Source organism: Ovis canadensis, chromosome X, assembly GCF_042477335.2.
Source record: "Ovis canadensis isolate MfBH-ARS-UI-01 breed Bighorn chromosome X, ARS-UI_OviCan_v2, whole genome shotgun sequence".
Taxonomy (NCBI): domain Eukaryota; kingdom Metazoa; phylum Chordata; class Mammalia; order Artiodactyla; family Bovidae; genus Ovis; species Ovis canadensis.
This window is the reverse complement of record NC_091727.1, coordinates 46,484,008-46,498,232: the sequence shown is the minus strand read 5'-3', so window position 1 is coordinate 46,498,232 and position 14,225 is coordinate 46,484,008. Positions and strand designations below refer to the sequence as shown.

General features: G+C 40.1%; 1 non-coding gene across 1 annotated transcript; it reads right to left on the bottom strand.

The window, feature by feature from the left end:
* Positions 1-416: 416 nt before the first annotated feature.
* TRNAC-ACA (transfer RNA cysteine (anticodon ACA)) lies at positions 417-488 on the bottom strand. Its single transcript has one exon. It is a non-coding gene; the product is annotated as a tRNA-Cys (tRNA).
* Between the last annotated feature and the right edge of the window lie 13,737 nt (positions 489-14,225).

Genomic DNA, 14,225 nt, shown 5'->3' with positions numbered 1-14,225 from the left:
GCCTTTTCTCATGCTGCTGCTGCTAAGTCACTTCAGTCGTGTCCAAGTCTGTGCGACCCCATAGATGGCAGCCCACCAGGCTCCCCGTCCCTGGGATTCTCCAGGCAAGAACACTGGAGTGGATTGCCATTTCCTTCTCCAATGCATAAAAGTGAAAAGTGAAAGGGAAGTCGCTGTCATGTCCGACTCTTAGCGACCTCATGGACTGCAGCCCACCAGGCTCCTCCATCCATGGGATTTTCCAGGGAAGAGTACTGGAGTGGGCTGCCATTGCCTTCTCCTGCCTTTTCTCGTGAAGTGAAGTCGCTCAGTCCTGTCCGACTCTTTGTGACCCCATAGACTATAGACTACCAGGCTCCTCGATCCATGGGATTTTCCAGGCAAGAGTACTGGAGTGGGCTGCCATTTCCTGGATCTTCCCTACCCAGGGATCGAACCTGGGTCTCCCACGTTGTAGGCAGATGCTTTACCATCTGAGCTACCAGGGAAGCCCCAGTCATAGCAACAATCTACTTTCCTGAGACTTGATCCCATTTAAATATTAGTCCAGTGAATGGTGATAAGAAATGAAAATTGGATGTGTTCTTATGGTTACTGAAAGGGAAAGGGGGGGGATAAATCAGGAGTTTGGGGTTAACAGATATGCACTCAGTTCAGGTCAGTTGCTCAGTCGTGTCCGACTCTTTGCAACTCCATGAATCGCAGCACGCCAGGCCTCCCTGTCCATTACCAACTACCGGAGTTCACGCAGACTCACGTCCATCGAGTCCATGATGCCATCCAGCCATCTCATCCTCTGTCGTCCCCTTCTCCTCCTGCCCCCAATCCCTCCCAGCATCAGAGTCTTTTCCAATGAGTCAACTCTTCACATGAGGTGTCCAAAGTACTGGAGTTTCAGCTTTATCATCATTCCTTCCAAAGAAATCCCAGGGCTGATCTCCTTCAGAATGGACTGGTTGGATCTCCTTGCAGTCCAAGGGACTCTCAAGAGTCTTCTCCAACACCACAGTCCAAAAGCATCCATTCTTCGGCGCTCAGCCTTCTTCACAGTCCAACTCTCACATCCATATATGACCACAGGAAAAACCATAGCCTTGACTAGACGGACCTTAGTCAGCAAAGTAATGTCTCTGCTTTTGAATATGCTATCTAGGTTGGTCATAACTTTTCTTCCAAGGAGTAAGCGTCTTTTAATTTCATGGCTGCAATCACCATCTGCACTACTGTATATCAAATAAACAACAAGGTCCTACTGTATACCACAGGGAACTATATCTAATATTTTGTAATAACCTATATGGGAAAACACTGGAAAGAAGCACTTTGCTGTATACCTGAAACTAACACAACACTGTAAATCAACTATACTTTAATAAAATAAAGAAAATTGGATGTGTAAAACATCATATATGTATATGTTTAGTATGTATTTTATTGTGAGAATTTCAAACATAAAAGTAAGCAGACATAATAATATAATGAAACCTCCCTACCTATCACCCAGCTTCAACAACTGTCTATTCATGGCCAATCTCACTTCATTTGTGCCCCCATCCATTTCTCTCCTCTTATTTTTTGAAGGAAATCTCAAATGTCGTGTTATCCATCACTATTTCAGCATGTACTTCTGAAAGGTAAGGACGTTACAAAAATATAGCCATGAGACCATTATCAGACTTTTACTTTTAAAGAAAAGTAACAAAAATTTCTTAATATCATCAAGTATCCATTGTGTTCAAATTTCCAATTTTCTCATAAATAGCATAAATTATTATTCATTTTTAAAATTTATTTTTAATTGAAGGATAATTGCTTTACATAATTTTGTTGTTTTCTGCCTAATATCAACATGAATCAGCCACAGATAAATTATTTTTTAAATCATGATCCTGACAAGGTCCACATATTGTTTATTTGGCTTCTAGTTGCATTTAAATCTACAAGTCTGTCTCTTCTTGCAGTTGATTTGTCATTTAACATGACATGCTCTCCTGTCTTCTGAATTTGCTGTAAAATGTTATTTGAACTAGGCTTGATCATATTCAAACTTGATTTTTTTGCAAGAATGCTTTATATATGCACATAGCATAATTCATAAACAAAATATTAAAGATTATAGGCTTATCAGCTATTTTTAATTACATGAATCACCATCCCAGCAGATTCTTGAGAATCTGTAGTATCTCCTCATATGTTTTAATTCGATTTCAATTCTTCAGAAATTTGTAAACTTCTTTGTTCTGTAGAAGAAGTCTATGTTTCTGGCTATATGGAATGGGAGGGCATTAAGCTCTAAATCAGACTGAAGTCCCTTTTGGTAATCAATTAAGGCCTATTCTTTCTTTTTGCAAATGTCTCTAGAAAAGTTTTCCAGAGGTAAAATCTAAGTCAACAAACAAAAAGTCATGTAATTTTCACTAGGGTTCTAGTTTAGAATGTCTAAAGGTATCCCCATCAGCAATAAGATAGTCATCCCTTAACAATAATTTTATTTTCTTAATGTTTTCTACAACCTCAATTTCCATATCTAAAACTGGATGATCTTTGAGAATGCCACCCAAATCTATTAACTAATTGTAGAAGAATGCTCCTGAAAGTCTTTATCTTCCTAAAAGTTTAACCTAAAAGAAAAGATGGTTCAAATTATGCCTGCAAATGAATGTGTGTTTGTCAGGTCACAAGAGAAGGAAATAAGATACTAGTAACATTTGTTCAATGCGTCAGTGAGTCAAACTCTTCGCATGAGGTGGCCAAAGTACTGGAGTTTCAGCTTCAGCATCATTCCCTCCAAAGAAATCCCAGGGCTGATCTCCTTCAGAATGGACTGGTTGGATCTCCTTGCAGTCCAAGGGACTCTCAAGAGTCTTCTCCAACACCAGAGTTCAAAAGCATCAATTCTTCAGCGCTCAGCTTTCTTCACAGTCCAACTCTCACATCCATACATGACCACTGGAAAAACCATAACCTTGACGAGATGGACCTTTGTTGGCAAAGTAATGTCTCTGCTTTTGAATGTGCTATCTAGGTTGGTCATAACTTTTCTTCCAAGGAGTAAGCGTCTTTTACTTTCATGGTTGCAGTCACCATCTGCAGTGATTTTGGAGCCCCCCAAAATAAAGTCTGACACTGTTTCCACTGTTTCCCCATCTATTTCCCATGAAGAGATGGGACCAGATGCCATGATCTTCGTTTTCTGAATGTTGAGCTTTAAGCCAACTTTTTTACTCTCCTCTTTCACTTTCATCAAGAGGCTTTTTAGTTCTTCTTCACTTTCTGCCATAAGGTTGGTGTCATCTGCATACCTGAGGTTATTGATATTTCTCCCAGCAATCTTGATTCCAGCTTGTGCTTCATCCAGCCCAGTGTTTCTCATGATGTACTCTGCATATAAGTTAAATAAGCAGGGTGACAATATACAGCCTTGACTCATTGGAAAAGACTCTGATGCTGGGAGGGATTGGGGGCAGGAGGAGAAGGGGACGACAGAGGAAAATGGCTGGATGGCATCATTGACTGGATGAACGCGAGTCTGAGTGAATTCCAGGATTTGGTGCTGGGCAGGGAGGCCTGGTGTGCTGCAATTCATGGGGTCTCAAAGAATCAAACATGACTGAGTGACTGAATTGAACTGAACATTTGTTCATAAAGGGCAAACAGCTATCTGTAAAGCTGATTTAAATTTCTATTCACCTCATGCATGTGCTTGGAAAAAACATTTTCCCAACTGTAGTAGTTTTCTATGGCTACTGTAATTGTAAGAAGTTACTGTAGACATAGTGCCTTACAGGGCTTCTCTGGTGGCTCAGTCGGTAAAGAATTTGCCTGTAATGCACGAGACCTGGGTTCCATCCCTGGGCTGGGAAGATCCTCTGGAAAAAGGAATGGCTACTCAGTCTGTTATTCTTACCTGGAGAATCCCCATGGACAGAGGAACCTGGCAGGCTACAGTCCACAGTGTGAACAAGAGCCAGACACAAATGAGTGGCTAACACTTTCACTAGTGCTTATTTGCCCAGTTATGCCCATCTCTTGATGACCCTATGGACTGTAGCCTGCCAGGCTCCTCTGTCCATGGGAATTTGCCAGGCAAGAATACTGGAGTGGGTTGCCATGCCCTCCAGGGGACCTTCCCAACCGAGAAGGGCATGGCAACCCACACATTTATTGTCTAATGAGTGTGGAAGTCTGACATCTAATATGGGTCTCATTGGGCTAAAATCAAGGTATCCATAGTGCTGCATTCCTTCTGGAGGCTCTAGGAGAGAATCCATTTCCTTGCCTTTTCCAGCTTCATGGGCCATCCACATTCCTTGCCTCATGGTCTCTCCTCCATCTTCAAAGCCAGCTACAGCAGGTTAAGTCCTCTGTTTCCATCACTCTAATCTCCTCTTCTGCCTCCTTTTTTTGATTTTAAGGACCCTTGTGATTACATTGGGCATATCCAGATAATCCAGGATAATCTCCCTATTTTAAGGTTGGGTGATTAGCAACCCTAATCCCATCTACAAGCTTAAGTTCCTTTTACCTTGTAACAAAAAGTACTCACAGTTTCCAGGTAATTAGGTTGTAGACATCTTTGCGGGGGCCATTGTGCTGCCTGCCATACCAGTGTTAGAGATCTTTCCAGATTTAATCAAACCAAATAGCTGGGTTAAATATTTGAATTTATTTGTTTTTGTGAACTGTCTCAGGTATCTTTGAGTAAGGCAGGATATAAATAACCAAACCAAATACTGTTTTAATATTGAAAATAAACCAAAATAAATACCTTAGTTTGTACCAAATAAGAATGAACGTGGGTCTATATCTTGCAGCCTGGTTCTGTTTATTCTCTTTTATTTTCCCAAAGAAAGAAAGTTAAGTAGATTTCTCTGAATTTCCAATCTAAAAAATATTTTTAGCAGATATATTCATTATCTTTAGTTTTCAGAAATTCTGTCTTAATATATCTGGGTATGGATATGAGTTTATATACTTGGGTTTTTCTCACCTTGAATCTGTAGGTTTGTTTTTCACCAGTTTTCAGCCCCATATTCTCTTTTTTTCTTCTTCTGAGACTCAGGTGACATGAATCTTAGATTTCTTGTTATTTTCACATTTTTCCAATATGTTTTCTCTCTGTCATTCAGATTGGGTAATTTCTTTTGATATATTTTAATTTTTGGTGATTATTTCCTCTGTCATCTCCATTTTGCTGTTGAACCCTTCTGATGAATTTTAAATTTTGGTCAATATATTTTTCAGTTCTGAAATTTCCACTAGTTTCTTCTTTACATTTTCTATTTCTTTGCTGAAACTGTTTGTTTTCCGTTTGTTTCAAGAATGTTTATAAGTGCTTATTTTAAAAAATACTTTATTTATTTATTTATTGGTTGTGCTTGGTCTTCATTGCTGTGCGCGGGCTTTCTCTAGTTCCAGTGAGCAGGGGCTACTCTCTAGTTGCAGTGTGAGGACTTATTGTGGTGGCTTCTCTTGTTGTAGAGCACAGGCATGAGGGCTTCAGTAGTTGCAGCACATAGGCTCAGTTTCTCTGCAGCATGTGAGATCTTCCTAAACCAGGGATTGAACCTGTGTCCTCTGCATTGCAAGGCAGATTCTTAACCACTGGACAGCCAGGGAAGCCCACATAATTGCTTATTAACCATTTTTATGATAGCTGTTTTTATAGGTTAGCGTTTTCTGCATATACTTACAATCATGTCATCTGGGAATAAAGACCGTTTTATTTCTTCCTTTCTAATCTGTATGCTTTCTATTGTTTTTCCTTGCCTCACTGCACAAACTAGTAATTTCAATACAGTTTTCATTATGAGGTGTGAGAAAAGGTATCCTTGCCTTGGTACTGTTTTCAAGGAGAAAGCATTCAATCTCTCACCATTAATTGCAATGTTAGCTACAGGTTTTTTCATAGAGAGCTTTTATTTGGTAAAGGATGTTTGTTCCCCTCTATTCTTGGTTTTACTGAAAGGTTTTATCATAAATGGATATTGAATTTTGTTGAAAGTTTTTCTGAATTTATCAATATGATCATATGGGTTTTCTTAGTCTTTTCATATGTCTAAACATTTTTAAATTTTGATTTTTGAATATTGAACTTGTATTGCTGCTGTGAACCCCACTTGAACTTGATATCCTTTTTTTTATACATTATTGAACTCTATTTGCTAACTTTGAGAGGATTTTTGCATCTATGTTTGTGAGAGATATTGGTCTGTATAGTTTGGTTTTGATTGGGATAATGCTAACCTCATAAAATGAGTTGGGAAATGTTCCTTCCTCTTGCATTTTCTATGAGAGATTGTGCAGTATTGATATTGTGTTTTTTTTTTTCCTTCCTAAATGTTTGTTACAATTCACTAATGAAATCATCTGGGCCAGGAGTTATTCTGTGGGGGAAGGTTTTAAACTATCACCCCAATTTCTTCAATACTTGGCTATTCAGGTTATCTCTTTGTCCTTGAATAAATTTGGTAGTTTCTGTCTTTTATCTAAGCTGTTCAATTTATGGTCGTAGAGATGTTTATAGTATTCTCTTAGTAACTTTTTCGTATGATTGGCTGTGATCTCCCTCTTTTATTCCTGATATTGATAATTTGTGTCTTCTTTTTTATTTTTTTAGTTATGCTGGCTGCTGCTACTGCTAAGTCACTTCAGTCGTGTCCAACTCTGTGTGACCCCATAGACGGCAGACCATGGTCCCTGGGATTCTCCAGGCAAGAACACTGGAGTGGGTTGCCATTTCCTTCTCCAATGCATGAAAGTGAAAAGTGAAAGTGAAGTCACTCAGTCGTGTCTGACTCTTAGCAACCCCATGGACTGCAGCCCACCAGGCTCCTCCATCCATGGGATTTTCCAGGCAAGAGTACTGGAGTGGGGTGCCATTACCCTCTCCGGTTATGCTGGCTAAGTAAGTGTTAATCGCTCAGTTATGTCCGACTCTTTGCGACTCCATGGACTGTAGCCCACCAGGCTCCTTTGTCCATTCTCCAGGAAAGAATTAGTGAAGTGGATGGCCATTCCCTTCTCCAGGGGATCTTCCTTATCCAGGGGTCGAACTCAGGTCTCCTGCATTGCAGGCAGGGAACCCCTTGGCTAAAGGTTTACCAATTTTATTGCTCTTTTCAAAGATCTGGATTTTGCTTTTATTGAATTCTCTTTTCAATTTCTTTGATTTCTCTAATTTTTATTACTGTCTTTCTTCTGCTTGCTTTAGGTTTAATTTGCTTTTCCTTCTCTAGTTTCCCAAAGTATAAGCTTCAGTTCAGTATAAGCTTACATTACTGATTTTAGATATTTCTTTTCTAACATTTTCATTTAATGCTGTACTGTAACTTCCCATTTCACTGTTTTATCAGCATCCTGCACATTTTTTACACTTTTTAAACTTGTAGTACAATATACATAAGTCTTCCCTGGTGGCTCAGTGGTAAATAATCTGCCTGCAATGCAGGAGACACAGGAGACACGGGCTCGATCCCTGGGTCGGAAAGATCCCCTGGAGGAGGGCATGGCAACCCACTCCAGTATTCTTGCCTGCAGAATCCCATGGACAGAGGAGCCTGACAGGCTATAGTCCATGGGGTCACAAAGTGTTGGACATGGTGAAGTGACTGAGCATGCACACATGCATACATGCATAGCATACAAGCAACAATTTTAATGATTTTAAGTGTGAAATTTAGTGGCATTAAGTACACTCACAATATTATATAACCACCACTATCCTTTTCCAGAACTTTTTCATCATCTTCCTCCAGTCCCTCCTTACCTCTACTCTATTTTCTATTTCTATGAATTTGCCTTTTTCAGGTAACTCAGATACATGGGATTATTAAATATTTGTCCCTTTGTGTCTGACTTTTTTCACTTAGCAGAATGTTTTCAAGGTTCATCCATACTGCAGTACAACAAATTTTTATACATTGTCATTTTAGTTTGAGTGGAGGAGAAGTGGCTGCCTTGCTGATCCTAGCCAACCTATAGAATCATGAGCAATAGGAAATGGTTGTTGTTTTCTTAAACTGTTATGTTTTGGGTTGGTTTGTTATGTAGCAATAGATAACTAAGACACCTGTCTTCTCTACTAGATGATAATATTTTTGAGAGCCAAGATAACTCTGTAATTTCCACTTTGTCAGCATAGCACCTTATGTCTTACAAGTATAAACATTTGTTAAATCATTAAATTGGAGTAGTTAGAAACATCTTTGAGGACTAATTAAGATAGACTGAGATAGGGGAGTTGCAGAGTGATTACATTATTTCCATCTGTACATAAAATAAGGATATCTCCATTCCTGTATGAAATCTAAAAATACTTGCAGTTTTCAGGATTAAAAACTTGCAGATTTTCAGTTTGTTCTTCTTTCAGAGGGTGTACTATAGTGTAAAGAATACTCTTTGGAAAATAACAGTTCAATTCTCAGTTCTGCCTTTGCTCACTACTTTTATGAACTTAGGCAAGTCTCTTGACCTAACCAGTCTCATCTCGGAGCAGAGATAATAATGATAGTTCTACACAGTTGTCATGAGGTGTTAATGCATGAAAAATGCTTTGAGAAATGTAATGTGCAGTGTGGGTATAAAGTATCATTGGAGACTTTGGATTGATGGTACTTACTTAATTTTTATTATTTTTATCCCTTCTAGCCCATCATTTGTCATAAATACTTTTAGACATGGCTGACATCTCAATATCATAGGGAATATGAACACTTGTAAAATAATAACTTCTAAATAGTACTTTATATATATTTATATACTATAAATATTACTAAATATCAATAACCTCAGATACATAGATGATATCACCCTTATGGCAGAAAGTGAAGAGGAACTAAAGAGCCTCTTGATGAAAGTGAAAGAGGAAAGTGGAAGAGTAGGCTCAACATTCAGAAAACTAAGATCATGGCATCCAGTCCCATCATTTGATGGCAAATAGATGGGGAAACAGTAGAAAGAGTGACAGACTTTATTTTCTTGGACTCCAAAATCACTGCAGATGCTGACTGAAGCCATGAAATTAAAAGAGGCTTGCTCCTTGGAAGAAAAGCTATGACCAACCTAGACAGCATATTAAAATACAGAGACATTACTTTGCCAACAAAGATCCATCTAGTCAAAGCTATGGTTTTTCCAGTAGTCATGTATGGATGTAAGAGTTGGACCATAAAGAAAGCTGAGCACCGAAGAATTGATGTTTTTGAACTGTGATGTTGGAGAAGACTCTTGAGAGTCCCTTGGACTGCAAGGAGATTGAAGCAGTCAATTGTAAAGGAAATCAGTCCTGAATATTCATTGGAAGGACCGATGCTGAAGCTGAAACTGCAATACTTTGGCCACCTGATGCGAAGAACTAACTCACTGGAAAAGACCCTGATTCTGGGAAAGATTGAAGGCAGAAGGAGAAAGAGATGACAGAAGATGAGATGGTTTGGATGGCATCACTGACTCGATGGACATGAGTTTGAGCAAGCTCCAGGAGTTGGTGATGGACAGAAAAGCCTGGCATGTTGCAGTCTGTGGAGTCACAAAGAGTCAGACATGACTGAGTGACTGAACTTAATGAAATAGTACTTTAACTTTTATTTTTCTTACACCACATCTTCACCACCACAAATTACCCCCACTGAATTTTTTCAGAAAAATGAAGAAAAATAATCAGAAAGGTGGCATTGAAATAAGATTTTTTTCCCCAAGCACATCACATCTTCCTACCTCATCCTTTCACCTCTCTTACTGACATTCCTTTGAGTTCAAAAAAGAACAACTACAGCAGGAACTAACACAAGATTGTAAAGTAACTATACTTCAATTTGAAAAATAACAAAAAGCAGAAAGGGAGAGAAATAAAAATGAACAACTGCAAGGTATTGATAAGATACTATTTGTTATGCCCCAACAACTTTCCCTGGTGGCTCAGACAGTAGGAAACCTGCCTGCCAATGCAGGAGACCTGGGTTCGAGCCCTGGGTTGGGAAGACCCCCTAGAGAAGGAAACAGTGACCCACTCTGATATTTTTCCCTGGAGAATCCCATAGACAGAGAAGCCTAGAGGGCCACAGTCCCTGGAGTTGCAAAGAGGCACAACTAGGCAAATAACACTGTCACTTTCAACCACCTTAGTGAACTCTGGGCTCCTCTTACTGAGTTAGTTTTGGTAATGTTAGGTGATGATGCCCCTAGCCCTTTGGAGATGGTCCACGGGCCTATGAGAGCCACTTTTGGATTCTTCAGATTCATACCTGCAGCCCAGAGAATAGAATCCAAAAGGGTGCCAAAACCTTGCTCTGAACCTTCTTAAAGATGCTATAGTTCCCCAGGGTCTTCCCGAGTATGTTGCCTTGATGCCGTTGATAAAACATTGATCGTCTTCCTGGATTTCATAAAGTGCTAGCTACCCCCTATACTTATATGCACCCTATCAACTGCAATAATTTTGAGTATCTGTCAGTTTCTAACATGAATGAAAGATTATAGCTGGAAGGAGTTTTAGAGATTTGAGCTCTGACCCAGAAATTAATTGTCATGACTTGACAAGAGTCAAGGGCTAAGAGTAATGTCTTATAGGAGTATGTGAACAAGTTCTAAGAGTCCAAAAAGAAAGGGTTTAAACCAGAAAAGCCTGAAGACATAGTGTTAAGTTCCAGGAATAGGGTGGGGGAGCATGGGAATGAGAGTCAGCCTAAGCAAGTTAATATTCTGGATGAGAAATCAGAATTGAAAGATATTTTAACAGCTTGAAAAAAATTAGCTGAAAAAAAGGGCCAATTTCCAGAAATAAATATAAAATACTTCACATAGATTCCAAAATCAAGGATAGAGGCGTAAAAGGGAAACCAGGTTCAATGAAAATTCAGTGAAACACTTAGGTTTCAGCTGCCAAGGTCAGAATGAATTAATCACATAACATTTTTTATAATATGAATCAGTCTTAGGGTGCATGGATTAAGCCCAGAACAAAGGAGGTAATGGTCCCATTCTCTTCTGATTGATATATAAACAGTATTTTCTGTGCTGTATTTTAAATTGTATGGATAAATGATACTGTATTTAGAAAAGGAATACAATATGGTGAAAGGTTTAGAAACCACTTCACCTGAGAAATGGTAAGTTAAACTGGGCTAGTTGCCAGGTAACAGAAGATAGCTGGGGGAAAATGTCAGGTGTTTTCAATAATTTGAAGGCTTGTTATGTGAAAGAAGAATTAGACCTATTTTTATGGGCCTTAAGGATAGAATTTTGATAATTAGATGGAAGCCATAACGGGCAAATTATGGCTCAGTGACGTTGAGAACCCTGCAGTTAAAGTTGCCCATACATGAAGAAGGATTTAGTATAAAAGGGATATGCTACTCACTGGGGATATGCTCAAAAAGAGGCTGAATGGCCCCTTACCAGGAACTCTGAAGAGTGGATTTCTATACTGGGTGGTGGGGAGAGTTTGAATCAAATGATCTTCAAGAGCTCTATCACCTCTCAAGTTTCATGACCTTATGATCCCCTGTACTAGAGACGTGTAGGTATTCAGAGATTTCCAGTGGCAGCCTAGCACTCTTAACTCGCACATAATTATGCAGTGGATGGGGCAGCAAAATGGCCAGTAGGTCTAGCTGGGTCCAATGTAGGATGCTCATATGATCCAGGCATATATAAGGCCCTGAACTTAACTATAAACTTCTATAAGGCAGAGAGAGACTCTTATCTTCTTGTCTAGCAGTGCCTGGCACATAAAGGTGCTTATCAAATGCTGGCAGAATGAATGGACAAATGAATGTTGGACCTATATTAGTCACCTAGGTATGCCATAACAAATTACCACACATATGGTGGCTTAAAATAGCATAATTTTCTCTCTTACAATTCTGGAGGCCAGAAGTCTGAAATTAAGGTGTCAGCAGGCTGCACTCTATCAGAAGGCTCTAGGTAAGAATCTGTGCCTTAGCTCTTCCAGCTTCTGGTGGCTCTAGCATTCCTTAACTTATGGCTACATCACACTATAGTCTCTGCCTCCATGATCACATTACCTCCTCCTCTTATATTTGTAGCGGAAGACCCAGTTGAAGCTGATCTGGATTCAGACCTCGGTCATGTCTAAGAAACTGGTACATAAGTGGTTATTCAAGTATTTACTGGTATGTGTTGATTTTGCCTGGGGAATGCAGGCCTGTAAGGAGATGTGTGCTCTTTATGTGGAAGCATCTTAGTTTAAGTACCTCCAGAGGTAGACTTGAAGACAAGGATTTGAGTGCAAGTAGTTTTGCGGGGGAGATAACCCTAAGAAGCTCTAATAAAGGAGTGAGAAAGTGAGACAGCAAGAAAAGAGCCATTGAATAATGTCTTATCAAGGCAGTTACACTGTGGTTAACTGAAGTTTCCTTGAACCAAGGAACTCTCGAAGCCTAAGTAGAACACGGGCTCTGAAGTTAACCACACCTATTCTTGTCAATCAATGCCCAGGGACTGTACCCAAGAAGCCTGCCTACAAGCAGGGCAGGCAGAATACTGAAGAAGGCCTGAGGCAAAGTGATGCAGCTGTTTGGCCATCAGTAAAGCCTAAGAAGATACAGGCAGAACACACAGGGCATGTGACTCAGGAGAAAAACATGGTATGCACCCCAGCTTATGGCCAGCGAGGAGGTGTGAGACCCATGAGCAAAGGGGCTTCTAGCAAGAACTAAGGAAGGTTTCCTCATGAGGCTTCCTGTAATACTCAGGAAGCAAATGGTGCTTCTAAGGGGCCAGGTGACAAAATGCAGCCTGGAGCTGGGAGGTTTTCCCCTCATGAATGTCCAGAGAGCAGTGTGGTGCATCAGAGTAAGGACTCAAAGAGACCCAGTTCTACTCAAATATCTCATGATCCACAGCTTTGAGGGGAAGAAAAAGCTGCTTCCCTGGCTTGGAAAATGATGCTCTCATAGAGAGCACAAAAGCTGGGGGAAATGGTGAGGGAAATGGTGAAGAAAGGCCTGTTTTTGTCTTCACAAGACTTGGGGACTCCAAAACCAATGCTGAAGTGGGAGAAAATTTTGTGAACACATATAAAAGTTTTCCATGAATTCTCAGAAATAAGTGGCGAGACTGGAGAGCAAGGTGTCCTGATGCAGATAAGTAGATGAGTTTCTACTGAAAGGAGATCCAATCAGTCAATCCTAAAGGAAATCAACCCTGGATATTCATTGGCAGGACTGATGCTGAAGCTGAAGCACCAATATTTTGGCCACCTGACATGAAGAGCCGACTCATTAGAAAAGACCCTGATGCTTGAAAAGATTGAAGGCAGGAGGAGAAGGGGATAACAGAGGAAGGGATGGTTGGATGGCATCACCGACTCAATGGACATGAGTTTGAGCAAACTCCAGGACAGGGGAATCTGGCATTCTAAAGTTCATGGGGTCACAAAGAGTTGGACACAACTGAGCAACTGAACAACAACTATTTCTACACAAAGAATTGTGCAGCTCCTGGAAATTTAACTTTCATGTGACTCCTTTCCTATACATATCCAAAAGAGTCTGTTGGTATTTATTCAGTTCAATTCAGTTCAGTCACTCAGTCATGTCCAATTCTTTGCAACCCCATGTACCACAGCACACCAGGCCTCCCTGTCCATCACCAACTCCTGGAGTTTACCCAAAATCATGTCCATTGAGTCGGTGATGCCATCCAACCATCTCATCCTCTATCGTCCCCTTCTCCTCCTGCCTTCAACCTTTCCCAGATCAGGGTCTTTTCAAATGAGTCATCTTTTCACATCAGGTGGCCAAAGTATTGGAGTTTCAGCTTCAGCATCAGTCCTTCCAATGAACACTCAGAACTGATCCCCTTTAGGATGGACTGGTTGGATCTCCTTGCAGTCCAAGGGACTCTCAAGTGTCTTCTCCAACACTACAGTTCAAAAGCATCATTTCTTCGGTGCTCAGCTTTCGTTATAGACCAACTCTCACATCCATAAATGACTACTGGAAAAACCATATCCTTTACTAGACAGATATTTGTTGGCAAAGTAATGTCTCTGCTTTTTAATATGTTGTCATATTAAAAAGTTGGTTATAACTTTCCTTCCAAGGATTAAGCGTCTTTTAATTTCATGGCTGTAGTCACCATCTGCAGTGATTTTGGAGACCCCCAAAATAAAGTCAGCCAGTTTCCACTGTTTCCCCATCTAGTTGCCATGAAGCAATGGGACCAGATGCCATGATCTTAGTTTTCTGAATATTGAGCTT